We start from the raw sequence: 16,062 nt of genomic DNA, 5'->3' as shown, positions 1-16,062 counted from the left end.
CGTACGATGCTTAGTCCGACCATTGAGTGGAAGCGTCCTTGTGCCATTTATGAGATTTACACTTACAAGGATGTTGTCTATAAAGTGGAGAACAATTTAGTTACCCAATGTACTTGCTACTGGGATTAGATTTTGTCTAGTTTATTCTTTAGAGCTACTTTTCCGCTGGATGTAAAGTGGGATTTTTTCTTCACTTTACTTATCTGTTTGATACTCTGATTATATCTATTATTCTGATTCATTTATGATTCATTCTTTCTTTATTGGATCTATGATTTATCTTCCGCACTTTTATTATGATTGTTCATGATTATGTTATTGTTTATGTGGGAGGTTGATCACTCGATACCTGATCTTCGGGCTGTGGATCACACTCTCGGGTATGCCAAATAGGGTACCGGCTGGGAGGGCGTGACAGATATCACCGTCAGAGTCCGTAAGCTTGAGATTTTGTTCCATTGGAAATGAAGTTGGGTGAGCACCTGTGAGGCCGACATCTGATAATATATCCAAAGTGTATTTTCGTTGATTGAGGAAAATATCTTTTTGTGACCGAGCCAGTTCAAGACCAAGAAAATATTTCATGGGCCCAAGATCTTTGATACGAAATTGTTGGTGAAGGAAACTCTTTAAGGTGGAAATCACCAAAGCGTCAGAACTAGCAATAAGGATGTCATCCACATATACTAATACGAAGATGGTTGAATTCCCGTGGCCCTTAGAAAAAAGGGAATAATCTGCAGTCGATTGAATGAAGCCCACACTCATTAAGGCAGTAGAAAATTTGGCGAACCAATTATGAGAAGCCTGCTTTAAACCATAGAGAGATTTGTGGAGGCGGCAAACAACATTCTCCGCCTTATGATGATAACCAGGAGGTAGAGTCATATATACTTCTTCGTCAAGATCGCCATGTAAGAAGGCGTTATTAACGTCAAGTTGATGAAGTAACCAATTTTTAATTGAGGCAAGAGCAAGCAAGACGCGTACAGTAACGAGTTTGGCCACAAGAGCAAAAGTCTCATGAAAATCAACACCTTCAGTTTGGGTGTACCCCTTGGCCACCAAACGTGCTTTGTACTGTTCAATAGAACCATCAAAGTGTCATTTAATTTTGTAGATCCATTTACAACCAATGGCTTTCTTTTGAGGCGGCAAAGGAACAAGTGACCAAGTGTTATTGGTTTCAAGAGCCTCAATCTTTGATTGTATGGCATCTTTCCAGTCAGGTGACAACATTGCTTTGGCAAAGCTAGTGGGTTCTTCAGAAGAGGAAAGAGACCTGATAAACTTAAGATGAGAAGGTGAGACATTTTTATAAGATATAGAAGAATCAAGAGGAAAGAGTTTACCAGCATCCGAAGAAGATGATGTGGCATGAGTAGCCGAGCATATGTAGTCCTTCAACTGAGAGGGGGGATTATGCAACCGGGCGGAGCGACGGGGCAACAACACAACTGGAGGTGGGGAAGGGTTGTGTGGTGGGGTTGGCGGGTCTAGTGGTGGAGATGGGAAAACTAGGTTGGTTGGGATGGAGGAGGATTCAAAATCAGGAACTGGAACAGGGAGGGTAGGGTTAATAGATGAAGGGGAAGTCTTTAGGTGGTAAGGAAAAATATGTTCAATAAAAACAACGTCTTTACTTGTGTAAACCTTGTGAGAAGTGAGATAAAAATTTTATAACCTTTTTGAGCAAAAGGGTACACAATGAAAATTCCTGGAGAAGCACGGGGGTCAAATTTGTGCTTGATGGTGGAATGGTTGTGTCTATAACACAAACAACCAAAAGTACGAAGATGAACATATGTGAGGGTTTTATTAAAAAGAAGTTCAAAAGGAGTTTTCTCTTTTAAAAGTTTGGTAGGCAAAATATTAATAATGGGTGTGGCCGGTAAGAATGCAATCACCCCAAAAATCTTGTGGAAGATTGGCCTGAAATAAAAGGGCCCGACCAACATTGAGTAGGTGCCGGTGTTTGCATTCAACAACACCATTTTGTTGTGGGGTGTCAACACAACTATGTTCATGGATAACTCCATGGTTGGAAAAAAAATGAGGTGGTGGAGTGATTAAAAAATTCACGAGCATTATCAGTGCGAATTTTTTTTATTTGAAAATTGAATTGAGTTTTAACCATTGCAAAAAAATCATGCAAATAAGACCAAGCGTCAGATTTGAAGTTCATTAGATAAACCAAGTATAGCGAGAATAGTCATCCACAATAGTCAAAAAATATTTAGCACCACATATAGAAGGAGTATAATAAGGACCCCAAATATCGCAATGTATTAAATCAAAAGAAGATGAAGTGGATATGGAGCTAGATGGGAAAGGTAGCCGGGTTTGTTTTGCCAAAGGGCAAATAGTGCAAACACATTTATTAGAAACTGAAATGCAAGAATTAAACGTGATAAATAATTAATAGTGTTGCGAGATGGGTGGCCTAAGCGCCAATGCCACACATCAAAGGAGTGGGAATGAGTGGATGAGGCTGCAATAATGGAGGGAAGCAACTCTAAATAATATAAGCCATTATGCTCTTTACCCAATCCAATCATCTTCTTTGTTGGTAAGTCCTGAAAGACACAATGATGAGGAAAAAATGTTACTGAACCATTGAGAGCTTTAGTGATTTGACTAACAGATAATAAATTAAAACGGAATGAAGGAACATATAAGACATTATTAAGAGAGATGGAAAGGGTGGGGGTGCAAGTCCCTAAATGGGACACAGGGGTTCTTTCACCATTGGGTAATGTAATCGGAGATGTATAAGGAACCACCATATCATTGTTAAAGAATTGTAACTTAGAAGCCATATGAAAATTTGCCCCAGAATCAATAACCCATGGGGAAGGGGAATTACCTGTAACATTTGCTAAAGGAGTGGGATTACCCGATTCGATCAATGCCAATAATTGATGATACTGCGCTGAAGTAAAGGAGGGGGCAGAATTTTTTCCTGGGTTGATGGCAACAAAGGATCGAGCAGAGAGCCCAGGTGATGTTGATGTAATGTGTGTATTGTTGCTCTTGGGAGGATAACCATGTTTCTTAAAACAACGGGAATCTGAATGGCCGTCCATGCCATAAAAATCACAATGATACTGTCACATCCACCCTGCCGGTACCCTATCTGGCATACCCGAGTGTGTGATCCATAGTCCACAAGATCCAGTATTGAGAAAATCAACCTCCCACATTCACAATAATATAATCCAGAACAAGACTAAATCAAGGTTAACAATATTATTTAAATGAATCAAAGTAAAGTAACGAGATAATCATCAGAGTGCGGAAATGATACCAATAGATATATAAAATCAAAATGTAGAGTGAGGCGAAATCTCACTCTACGAGTATAGTAGAATGTAGATCGAAAGTCAAAGGAGATTACAACTGATTCTAAAGACAAGAAAGAAAGATATAATCTAACTAAGCTAGAGTCTATTCTACTTTATAAAGAATGTCTTCATAAACATAGACTTCATCAATCATGCTCATACGCTCCCACTCCACAGTAGGGCTAATCTTGGTAACAAGTAAGACCACTCGAAGAATCCTTAATGTAATCTTCATAGTTGCCAACACCTTGCGTGTTGTACGCTTCTTCATCTTGCGCTTCTTCATATTGGCCTTCATAGTCATCAATGCTTGTAGAATAGTCTAACAAAAGATATTGTACAAAAGGAGTGAGTTTCGAAAGAAACCCAGTAAGGCAAGTTATTCCATAATAGCATAAATAAGACGATAACATAAACAAAGCATAATGTGATATGATATGAGACAGACAATGCATGTATGAGTCTAACTCTAGATATGTTGGTCTCTATAGGCAGACATGCTTTAAGTCATAGCACCATACTTCTTTAGGAAGGTCAATCACTCCCTCTCAGCCATCTTGGCATCTTGGGTCTGCCGGTGGTAGTTGGGTCTTGCGTCCCTCTTGGACATTCCTTGGTTAGGGGTTTAGGTCACCTCTCTCTCACATCACCATTGGTCTAAGTATTGGCGCATGTCAGGGTAAAGCCTAGCCTAATGCAAGTCTTCTACTTAGTCATATCAACTCAGGTCCAGATACGTCCATTCTTCGCCCCGGGCGATCCTTTCCGGTATCTACACTAGAGTCAGCATAGTCCCAGACTTCGGACTCATCAACCCTATAGGTCATCCACATATAGTAAACGGGAAGTTCTCATGTCCTCTCACGGGTTGGTTACCGGTCTTGAACGCCCATGAGCCCAAGTCTATCCATATGCAACTCTACCCATAAATGGCCCCCACAATGTGATTTATGTCCCCTCACGGGTTGGTTACCGGTCTTGAGCGCCCATGAATCCCCATTGCTACCACGGGTCGTTCGGTCTCAATACCCTTCCGAATCGGGTCTGATATAACAGGGAATATCCTAGCCAAACACCGCTAGACAAGTCCTAGGTATGACAACCAATAATCCGGGAAGGTGTCAAAGGGCAACATTGGAAATATCCCATACTATCCCCAATGATGTCCAAGGACAGAAATGTCAAAACGACATTCCCCAATCCCAAATCATACCTAAACAATCACAATCATAATTCAGTCATATCATCCACGACAGATATCTCATCATATGAAAGAGTATAATAAGACAATATCGAAATAATGAGCAACATACATGAATAAGTATTCATACATGATCAAGTACATAAAGTAAATAAGGAAATAAGATCCTACTGTACTTACAGCATTCATATCATAATAGAAACTAACATAACAGTAGCAAATCTAAGTAGTTCCCAAATTAGAAACTAAATCTATGCAATCTATGTTAATATGGTAACAACTGTCCTTACCTTAAATAGATTCGAATATATTCCGGATGAACAAGAGGATGAATCCAAAGTTAGCAAACAAACCCTAGAATAACATCATACAATCATTAGGAAGTAGTCCTAAAAGAATGAGAATCAATCGAATCGAAACGGACGAAGAAATCCAATTCTGTCACTGCGGGTTGATTGGCTGGGTTGATTGATTCAGTCGACCTAGTCAATCTGCCTAGGAGTAAATCTGAGTTCAAAAATAGAATCTTGATCCGAAACCTATGCTATACAATCCGGAATGCTACGAAACTTGGAGAGAATGTCTAACACAGTAGTCTAAGACTAAAATGCATAATTTAGACATCAAACAACAATTAAAACCATTACTTACTAATTTGAAATCATAGTTTCTATTTTGGTAAAAATCATGGTTTTCATTGAAAATATGCAATGAATGAAAGAGATGAACTAGAGATGATAAGGTCTCATTCTAGTACAAGAACATAGTAAATCAGAGATATGAATAATCATGGAGAGGCATCTACAATGCTAGAATAAATCAAAATAAGAATATGATCATAGTTTAAGAAGAAATCATAAAAATCATATTAAGAATGAATAAGATGATCATGGCATAAGAGAATGAAAAGAGATTGTAAAGATATGACTACAAGGTTGCAATATCTTCATCGAAATCTCAGTTCAGAGATGAGAGTGATCATGGAAAGAATGAATCAATAATACAAAAGATTGAATACTAACCTTTGATTGAAGAACAAGAGAGAGAACTAGCAAGTTTGCAAGATTAGGTCTTCTTCAACACTTTTGGAGGCTTGGAGATGAGTTCCCTTCGTTCTCTAAGTGTTTTGGAGGCTAGGGATACTAAAATCACGAAGTCATGAGGTATATATAGCAATATAACCTAAACAGAAGATTCTGCTTGAGTTCTGCATCTCTGGGTCGATTGGCTGGGTAGCCTGGCCCAGTCGACCCAAGCAGTCGACCCAGGCAGATAGCAAAGCCAAAGTCAGGGAATTTGAGGGCCTTCCACTACTCGGAATCAAACGAAACTTTAAACACATATACTATAACTTACCTAGCATGGAAAAATGGCTTTAAATCATATCCCACCAAGCTCTAAGGTCATCAACCAATCTTCTCTTCATCAAGGCGTAGTCTCTTTTCTATATCCAACACTGTCTTCAAATATGGGGCATCATCTTCAATCTCCATGGGTTCGGAGTCGAACACTATATCTTCTACTAATATGGCCCATAGTTGACTTTCACTTCTACTTCGGGTCTTCGGACCTACAGACAAAAGAGTATCCGGTTTAAGGTTAGGGCCGGGTTTCACAGATACGTAAGCTTCTTACCATTTTTAGAATGTGTACGAGGAGCAGTTGCTGCAAGGGCAGTTTGATGCAATGATGGATTCAGTAACTCATGGAGGGAGCGATGACGCTCCTCTTGCAATAGAAGAGAATAAGCACGATTGATGTTAGGCAAGGGTTCCATCAAAAGGAGTTGACTCCGAACAAAAGAATAAGAATCATTAAGGCCCATTAAAAATTCAAGTAAACGATCTTGTCGTTGAAGATCAATGTGTTTCGACAAAAGACCACAAGTGCAGGGCGGGAACGAGTGTTATGAGTCGACTTCATCCCAAAAACCCCTTGAGAATAGTATAATAATATGCCAAAGAAGAGGTTCCTTGACGATGATTAGAAATGCTACGTTGGATCTCAAAAATTCGAGGAGCATTGTTTTGAGAAAAACGATCTCGAAGATCATCTCAAACCTCGTGGGCAGTAGAGATGTAGAAAATACTATTAGCAATATCAGGTGAGAGAGCATTTAGCAACCAAGAAAGGACCATGCTATTGCATCGTGTCTATGAGTGAAGCTCCAAAGAATCAGCGGTGGGTTTAGGCAACGAGCCATTGATAAATGCAAGCTTATGTTTGGCCTCAAGAGCCATCCGCATCGCACGATTCCAAGTGGGATAATTATTGCCGCGTAAAAGCTGCGTGACGAGTATAGCACGAGGATTATCCGAATGATGTAGAAAATATGGAGAAGAACCATCAAAGTTGATGGAAACAGTAGTATTGGAAGCAACAACAGCTGTAGCAAGAGCATTGAGAGATGGATTCGTCATTGTAAAGGCAGCGGAAAAAAAACAACAACGTAGGGATCGTTTATTGCTCTTGAAAAAAAAAATGAAAAGGTTTGGATCGTCCTAAACTGATACCATGTTAAGATGATTTTGTGTAGAAGTTATTTTGTATTACCTCTTCATGTGTATATATAATACAATCAAGTAAAGAATAAAATAAATGTAGCATGCTATACATAAGGAAAGAAATTATTTGCAATGGTCATATTATCCAAGATCTCCAACGATCATATTTTCTGCAACGGTCATATTCTCTAAGATCTCCAACGGTCATATTATCTCCAACGGTCATATTATGGCTAATACAGAGTTGACTCATTGTAAAGTTCGGGTATGTGAATAAAACGGGGGTCTGGACATATATCTATAAATTATTCACGGTGTCCCCCATAGCACAATGCAATACATCAAGTTACCCCTTTTGACGGCCAAGCATTTTGACCATCAAGTGAAGGTTAGAAAAGACGAAATTACTCCTTTTATCCTTTTGCTAGCAATGTGGCTTCACCTTTCTAGCATTCACACAGTTCAACTAGTTTTCCATCTGATAAGTATAAAATAAAAACCAACTAGGTAAAACCACGGTCGGTTCATTGGTCCTGGTCATGACTAGTTCGAGGTTTTAAACCCATAAGTATCGTAAGTGTAAAGAAACCCGACGGTTATAGAAAGAGACGTGATCCGGTTAAATTCGGGATGGGTGATTGTACTTTATATGGAAACTATAACCGGCTCAAATTAAGGGGAGAAAAACTTTACGATCGGACGGCCACGAAGGAGAACTATGAATGAATCCAATGATCAAGAATAGAGGTAAATCCTATATAAATTAAAGTATCACACAAAGCAAAGGTAGATGAATTGTTTCCCTCCATTATTGTTTTTCAATTAGGCTTTGCAACTAGCTGGAGCTTGGTTGTGAAATCCCTCAAAACCCTAACCCAAAAATTCATTTTGTAAGTGTGAAATCCCACACCAACCCTAAATCCATAAATCTATATTGTAGGTCCGAAGACCTAAAGCCAAGGTAAAAGACAGTTGTGGACCCTCTCTGTTGAACCCATTGACTCTGACCTTGAACCAATGGAGATTGATAGTGAAAATCTCACCTTGAAAACCTTTTTGATTTTGAGAGAAGATGTAACCTAAATGATGATGGATTTGGCAGATGAACCTTGAGTGCAGTGTTGACTCCTTCGAAAGGTCCTATGAAGTCAAGTAAGACATTTCCTTAAGTTGGTTGAGGACTCAAGTGGTGGTTTTGGATTTTGGAAACCAAAATTCAGCAATTTGCAAAGGGGGAGCCCTTTGGTCGATCCAATCAACCAAGGCATTCGACCAAGGCAAGCCTCGGGCAAAATTGTTTATTTTTTGAAGTTTTAGGTTTTGAAGTTCTATTTATATGTGACTTCAAACTAAACCTAAACACTTTGCCTCTTAACTTTTGGAGAATGTGAGAAGAACCCTAGAACCTCCTCTTCAAGCCCAATGTTGATTCCAAGCATCCAAGCAAAGTTCCTCCATTGATTCTTCTTCTGCATGGTTTGTGTTCAATCATATACTTCATTGATCTATTTTCTCTACTGTTTCTACTAACTATTTTGATTGTGAGGAAGGTTTTACACTACTGTAATGACCTAGTCTCTGATCCTCATAGCCTTAGAGTGAATCCCCATTCACTATTCTATGTTTTGATCTAGCATGAGACTATGATTTACTCTTACTGTAGTTATTTGATCTTAATCTATGTTAGATCTATTCCTAAGTTATTTTCTATGCACGATCTACTGTTCTCTTACCTTTAGAATGAATCCCAATTCATTCTAGCCTTCCGTGAGAATCCGCAAATTAAGCCTATTAAGTGATTTATTAGATTTCTATCTCAATGACCATGTTTGATGTTTAGATCATCATAGATAGTCTCTATATGTTGTTTTAGAATTTTCCTATTAATTTCGGAATGTTCCAATGTGATTTGATGAGTTTCTGACAAAAGTTGGAAGTTACTATTTGTACATAGAATGCTTGGTCGAATCTCTTGGTATCGACCAAGGGTGTGCCTGCAGCAACTTTTCTTTGTTTGAACTCTGTTTCGTCTCCAATCATTAGGTTTGTTCCTTATACTAACTTTAGGGTTATTTTGCTAATTTTGGACTTGCCCTTTGATCTTTTTCTTAGAGTTTGCAAAGTTGGAATATGACGTGAGTACGTTCACTCACAATATGCACAAATACATGCTTTGATATGTTAGGACTTATATGCATGTGATAGCTATTGTAGTTTTACTTTTTTCTATAATGTTTTACTTATGTAATTACAGTACTCTACTCATGATATGATTTACATACTGTTGTTGATTATGGATGATGTGATTATGAGTTGAACTATATTGTGATATCTATGAAATCATGATATGATGTATTTACCTAAGTTGTGATTGGGGAATGGGGAATGCCCTTTTGGCGTTTCTGTCATTAGACATTAGTGGAGGTGGTATGCGACGCTTTCCTATGGTGCCTCTTGGCGCTTTCCCTAATTACTTATTGACATCCCTAGGACATGGTCTAGATGAGTTTGGCTAGGGAAGACCTTGTCATATCTGACCCTATTAGAAGGGGAATTGAGATCGAGTGACCCGTGGCAGCAATGGGGATTTGTGGGTGCTCAAGACTGGTAACCAACCCGTGAGAGGACTCAATCACATTGTGTAACAACCCGCATTTTTCTAACCCGGAATCCGTATTGCAGGTCCGAGAACCCGAAGGTCTAGTCGGATTAATTTTGTGGAGTGTCCAGATAGAAGTCCATGATCCATATCCAGAACCCATGGATCTGGATTCTCTTGTTGAAGAATCTGCCTTACTGGGAAGTTGGATCTCTGGTAGAAGGCAAGTGGTGTTTGGAGATGTCTGGAATGAAGGTAAGACCTCCCTCATGTGTTGTTTAGGGCTAGGTTGTGTTTGGGTTTCAACCCCCTGAGCAAAGCACCCTTGTATAGCAATATACTTGGGGGCGGTTGCTAGTGGCGGTTGATTAAACCAAGCGACCGCCTTAAGCGACAGCCCGGTTCTGCTTGCGGGAAAATGCCCTATTTTGCCCCCTGTTCGTTATAAATAGCATCCCTCGCCCTATTAACGCATTTTTATATTCGGGATTGCTATTTTGGGCTATTAGGCGGTAGTGGAAACGTGCTGGAAGGTGGGCAAAGTGCTGTTAATAATCTAGAACCTTTTTCCTTCTATTCTTGGTGATTATGATTAAGGTAATGAATCTCCATCTACTATTCTCTTCTTTTTAACCTCTGATTGATATGAACCCATCCCCATTTTGTTAGTGGTTACCCAATTGATTAGTTGTATCTCCCTTTTCAATGTTCTTGATGAGATCCTGTCCAGAAACGAATCCCCGCATTTGTTTAATGGATGGATCCCATCAAGGGGAGTGATTTGGGTAATAAATCTTTGTTAATTTTAGGGTTTCTTGTTACCCCTTTGTTCTAGATCTATTAAGCTTGAAATTCGGACTAAGATCATCCCAAAACGGATTGAAATCGGATGATCAAAAGTCTGATTTTCGGAGGTGGAAACTGTCTGAAACAGGGGCGGTCGCTTGTGGAGGTCGCTTAAAGCGACCGGCACAAGCAACCGGCTGGTTTCCAGTGACTATGTAGGTTTGATTTTTGAATTGTTTTGACTCTTGACTCTTATACATGCTTGTAACCCTATGCCTAGGTGTTCTCTGTTTCAAATAAAAGTCTTATAATAGTTTTTGGATTGCAAGTTAGAGGACTTCTACTAAATTACAGGTAAGGACATGCATTCTTATTTATATGCAATTACATATACATGATGATTCAGCTGTTCTATTTACTATTCTTTGATCATGTAACTTGCTGTAATTGTATAAAGCATGTGAATCTTATTGTATACTTGCTGTTAGTGGTTCTCTTTGATGTACTTCATCTTTTATGATATTGCACAACTGTTCATGGTATGATAAATAGTGATGTAGTGTAGTTGTGATGGAAGGGGTATTCCATTGGGATATCTTGGCTAGAGATATCAGAGGGCTGTGGTATGGGACACATGCTCACTGATGCCTCTAGCACTATCATGATTATTGGATGACATATCTAGGAGAGTCTAGAATTGCATGGCTAGGTACCCCACATACTATTACCCTTTCGGCAGGGGAATTGAAGCTGGGTGACCCGTGACAATGGTGACGTGACTCTGTTTCATCCTACAGCGGTAACCAGTCCGTGCGGAGACTCAGTGGTCCACTGTTGGTCATGCAATGGTAGGGTTGCATATGTTAGGGTTGGGCTCATGGACGTCCAAGGAACGGACCTGGTGTCGTGAGGAGTCATGAGAGCATCCGCCCCAACAATATGTGGATGACCATAGGGTTAAGGAGTGGAGTCCAACAGCGGTAACCAGTCTGTGAGGGTTCTCACTCCTAGGTTGTGAAGGATACTGAACCGAGTTGGTTGGTGCCATAGGGGAAGTATCTGGATGGTTGGTGCCATAGGGGAAGTATCTGGACTTCATATAGCATGTTACCATTATGACTTGCATTGGATTAGAAACCCCGACATGCGCCAGTACTCATTGCCAATGGTCATGGTGAGAGAGTGTTGACTTAACCCCCAGCCATGGTTTGAGAGCCAGGTGTGGACTTACCCCTTTGCCCAGGATCCCTATAGAGGTAACCAGCCTTGCCAGATCAGAGTGACTAGACTTACCCAGAGGAGGGCTGGTGTATATCTTAAAGCATGTCAGCTGTTAGAGACTTGCATAGTTAGATCTTAGTAGCATTCATATTTCTACATACCATCCATATTATTTCATATGTGCATTCGTGGATTGTATTGACATATATATTAGAATTGTCTGTTCCTTACTGAGTTCGTTAGAACTCACTCCTTCCATTGTATATATTATATGAGTTGTACAGATGGTGGCTCAACGTCGGAAGTTGGAGATGATTCATATGGAAGAGTCTTCTCGTATGAAGCTGATGTGAGACACAGTGGTACATGGACTTGTAGAGCATGGAGCCTTCTGAAGATGCTTGTGTGCACTTTTAGCACCCATTGATGGACGAAGGAGACAGATTGCCAGGATATTTGAGGAGTGTATAGATGAAGACTGGAGGACCCCCTTTCCTTATTATTCATGAGAAATATTATTTAGATCAAGGAAAAGAAACTAAAAAGAAAATTATTTAGTTTATTTATTTTGCTTCCGCTGAACTCGATATTACATTTAATTCATGATTCTTTCCTTTGACTATTTCTTGGATATTTATTGGAGTATTTGGACTCCTATAATATTTTTATTAATTATTGCACTATTCTTGCTCTTGATTACATGTATTTGTATTTATTATTTATTGATAGACTAAAACCGTGGATCCTGTGACGGATCACTCCCCGACAACCCATGGGTGCGATTCGTCACAGGATCCACGGTCTTACCCATCAATAATAATCAATGCAAGAAATAGATAATCAAGAGCAAGAGCAAGTTCAAATAAATAATCAAAGGGTTTACAGGAGTCCAAATACTCCAATAAAAGAATCAAAGAAAGAATCAAAAGAAATATCGAGTTCAGCGGAAGCAATCAAAGTAAACTAAATTATCTTCTTTCCAGTAGCTCGCTCTTAAGCCAAGAACTGCTCTTCTAAATTAATAAGAAAAGGAGTTCTCTAGTTCTTCTCTAGGGACTTCTCAAAATGTTTGACGATCTGCCTTCTTCTACCATCAATGGGTGCTATAAGCGCACTCCAAGCATTCGTAGGAGGCTTCGTGGACCACATCTCTGTCTCCCGCTGACGGTGCCACATCCTCTTCATATGTGAAGTCCGACCCATGTGGTACTTCTCTGGTTTCTGATGACGTGTAACCATCTGTGAAGTTTATATAACATACAAAGAAAAGGAATGAGTTCTAACGAACTCAGTAAGGATAACACATTTCTCATACATATGTCAACACAATCAGCAATGCATATATGAAATGAATGATATGCAGTAGTATGAATGCTACTAAGATCTAACTATGCAAGTCTCTAGATAGTTGACATGCTTTAAGATATAACACCAGCCCTCCTTTGGGTAGGTCTAGTCACTTTGATCCCTCACGGACTGGTTACTTCTATGTCAAGTCCTCATTAGGCATCCATGGTTGAGGATTAAGTCAACACTCTCTTATCACGACCATTGGCATGAGTATTGGCGCATGTCGGGGTTTCTAATCCAATGCAAGGTCATACTGGTAACATACTATATGAAGTCAAGATACTTCTCCTATGGCACCAACCAACTGGGTTCCATATGTCACATCCACCCAGCCGGTACCCTATCTGGCATACCCGGGATGTGATCCACAGCCCCGCAGATCCATAGTTCAGGGACCACATAATCCACATCAACGATAATACAATCATGAACAGATAATAATCATAGACTAACAATGAATGATCATGGAATCCAAAAATAAGATGTCAGACATAATCAGAGTGCGGAAATAAATATCAAATCAGATAACTTAAGAAGGCAGTGGGCGGAATCCACTCCTTCACCAAACGGAAGTGAGGTCAAAATTAAGTTAAGTACAAGTCTCAAGTTATGAAGATAAGTTAAAGTTATTACAATTCTTCTAAGTTTAACTGTCACAAAAAGAAGTAGTAACTACTCATAAGTCTCCTCCACAATGGATATGTCCTCCTCAAAAGTGAGGACCATGGAGATCCAACATGACTGCTCCCATACAACTCCAGGGCTAACCCTGGTACGCCGGGTGATCTTCTTCGGTATGGTCACCGAAGTCTTGATGCAGCCAGCCTCCGGATAGTAGTATGAGGTATCCGGGTCCATCTCAGGGAGGGCACCATCGGAGTAATCACCTGTAGAGTAGCCTAACAAAATATTGCAACAGAAAAGGAATGAGTTCAAAAGAACTCAGCAAGGAAGTTATCCCTCCACATATAAACCACAAGATAATCATAAAATGATGCAGATGATATGAGGCATATAATGCAATATGACTTTATTCTAAGTATGCTGGTCATCTATGGTAGACATGCTTTAAGTCATAGCACCATACTTCTTTGGGTAGTCTCAGTCACTCATCACCGGGGTGACTTGGGTCCTGCATCCCTCTCGGACAATTCCATGGTTGGGGGTGTCGGTCACCGCTCTCTCACATCACCGTTTGGTCTAAGTAATGGCGCATGTCAGGGTATAGCCTAGCCCAATGCAAGTCATCTACTTAATCATATCATGCCAGTTCCAGATACTTCCATTCCTCCCCTCTCGGGATCCTTTCCGGTATCCTTCACACTAGAGTCACGGATATTACTCACCGGACTCATCAACCCTATTGGTCATCCACAAATGGTAAACGGGAAGCTCTCACGTCCCTCTCACGGATCATTTCACCGGTCTTGAGTGCCCGTGAGCCCAAGTCTAGCCATTTGTAACCCTACCAATAAATGGCCCCTTTCGGGTAACCGTAATGCAATTTATGTCCTCTCACGGAGTGGATACCGGTCTTGAGCGCCCACAAATCCACACTACTACCACGGGTTGTTCGGTCTCAATGCCCTTCCAAATCGGGTCTGATATGATAGGGACATCCTAACCATACATCTAGACAAATCCTATGCATGTCATTCAATAACCCGGGAAAGCGTCAATGGACACCTTCGGAGAATATCCCATACTATTCCCTCCGATGTCCAAGGACAGAAGCACCAGTAGGGTACCCCTCAATCCCAAGTTATACTTAAGCAATCACATGCTCAAGTTCATCATATCAGTTCACAAGATACAACGTCATAATAAACATTCGATTCATGACATTGACATAAGTCATCATATATTGAAATTGATAAACATGATACAACATTGAAGTAATATAATGTAAACACAAAGCTACTGTTAAAATACATATGTAGCAAGTCTAACATGATAAGGATATGAATTAGAAACTATATTTACTAGGATAGGAATACCAAGTCAAGATTTCCATATCCTAGGTAATTACATCGATAACTATCCTTACCTTGAATCGGAGAAGAGAATGGTCCAAGATCACAAGCAGTGGCCCAAATAGTCTTAAAGTCCTAAACAAGCATATATGAAAGGTTAGAGAAGAAATCAGAACAATCGGAGATCAAACGAATCAGAACTGGGCAAAAGTTGTTGACAGCAACTCTATTGGTCGATACATTTGGTCGATAGTATCGACCAATAGTATCGACCAATTCAATTCCAGGACAGCAAGCTGGCTTTTCGGATTCTTGCCCAGATTTGGTCTTCCTGGTCTCGGATTGACATGAAACTTGGAGGATAGTCTAGGCACAACATGGGGACACTAATTATCAAGAAACTTTCATAATCCAATGGTCCATTTGGAAATCCCCAAATTGACATATTAAGGTTAAGAGTTGTAGATCATAGCATTGGCTACAACTCAATGCAAATTTGGGGAAAACATGGGGGATTAGGTAGGGAATCGTTTAGAAGCAACATGGAGCACATATGCAAGGTATAGATTAAGTAAAACACGAGCTCCATCTCAGTTTTGGTAAATAAAGCAAGTTGGTAAGCAATAAATCATGGAAATGTGTAGTCAATGATCATGAGGTGAATCAATCATAGTCACATCGGTGAAAACATCATTGTGTGGGGTTTAGAAGGTTCATGGCAAGGTGTATGCAAGGTTGCAGCACCTTGACCATGGTCCCAACAGTAAAATAGAGAAAAGATGAGTGAGAAAGTGATTAGGAGAGAGAGTCATACCTTTAAAGTGGAACAAGAAGGTAGGAATAAATGGTTGGCAATGATTGATGAAGAAGATGCTTCACCACTACCAAGGAGGAGTTCTTGGGAGGCTCTCTCACGTTCCCAGATGTTAAAGACGCGAGGATAGGGCTCCAGTCTCGAGGAATAAATAAATAGAAAAGAATATTCTAAGAATCTTTAAATCTGGGCTCAGCAGACTTGTTGGTCGATACATTTGGTCGATGGTATCGACCAATAGTATCGACCAATTCAAACTCTGCAGAATTT

This window comes from Hakea prostrata, chromosome 1 (assembly GCF_041222555.1).
Source record: "Hakea prostrata isolate BN-2017 chromosome 1, UWA_Hpros_2, whole genome shotgun sequence".
NCBI lineage: Eukaryota > Viridiplantae > Streptophyta > Magnoliopsida > Proteales > Proteaceae > Hakea > Hakea prostrata.
The sequence above is the reverse complement of the archived record's forward strand: the minus strand, read 5'-3'. Positions refer to the sequence as shown.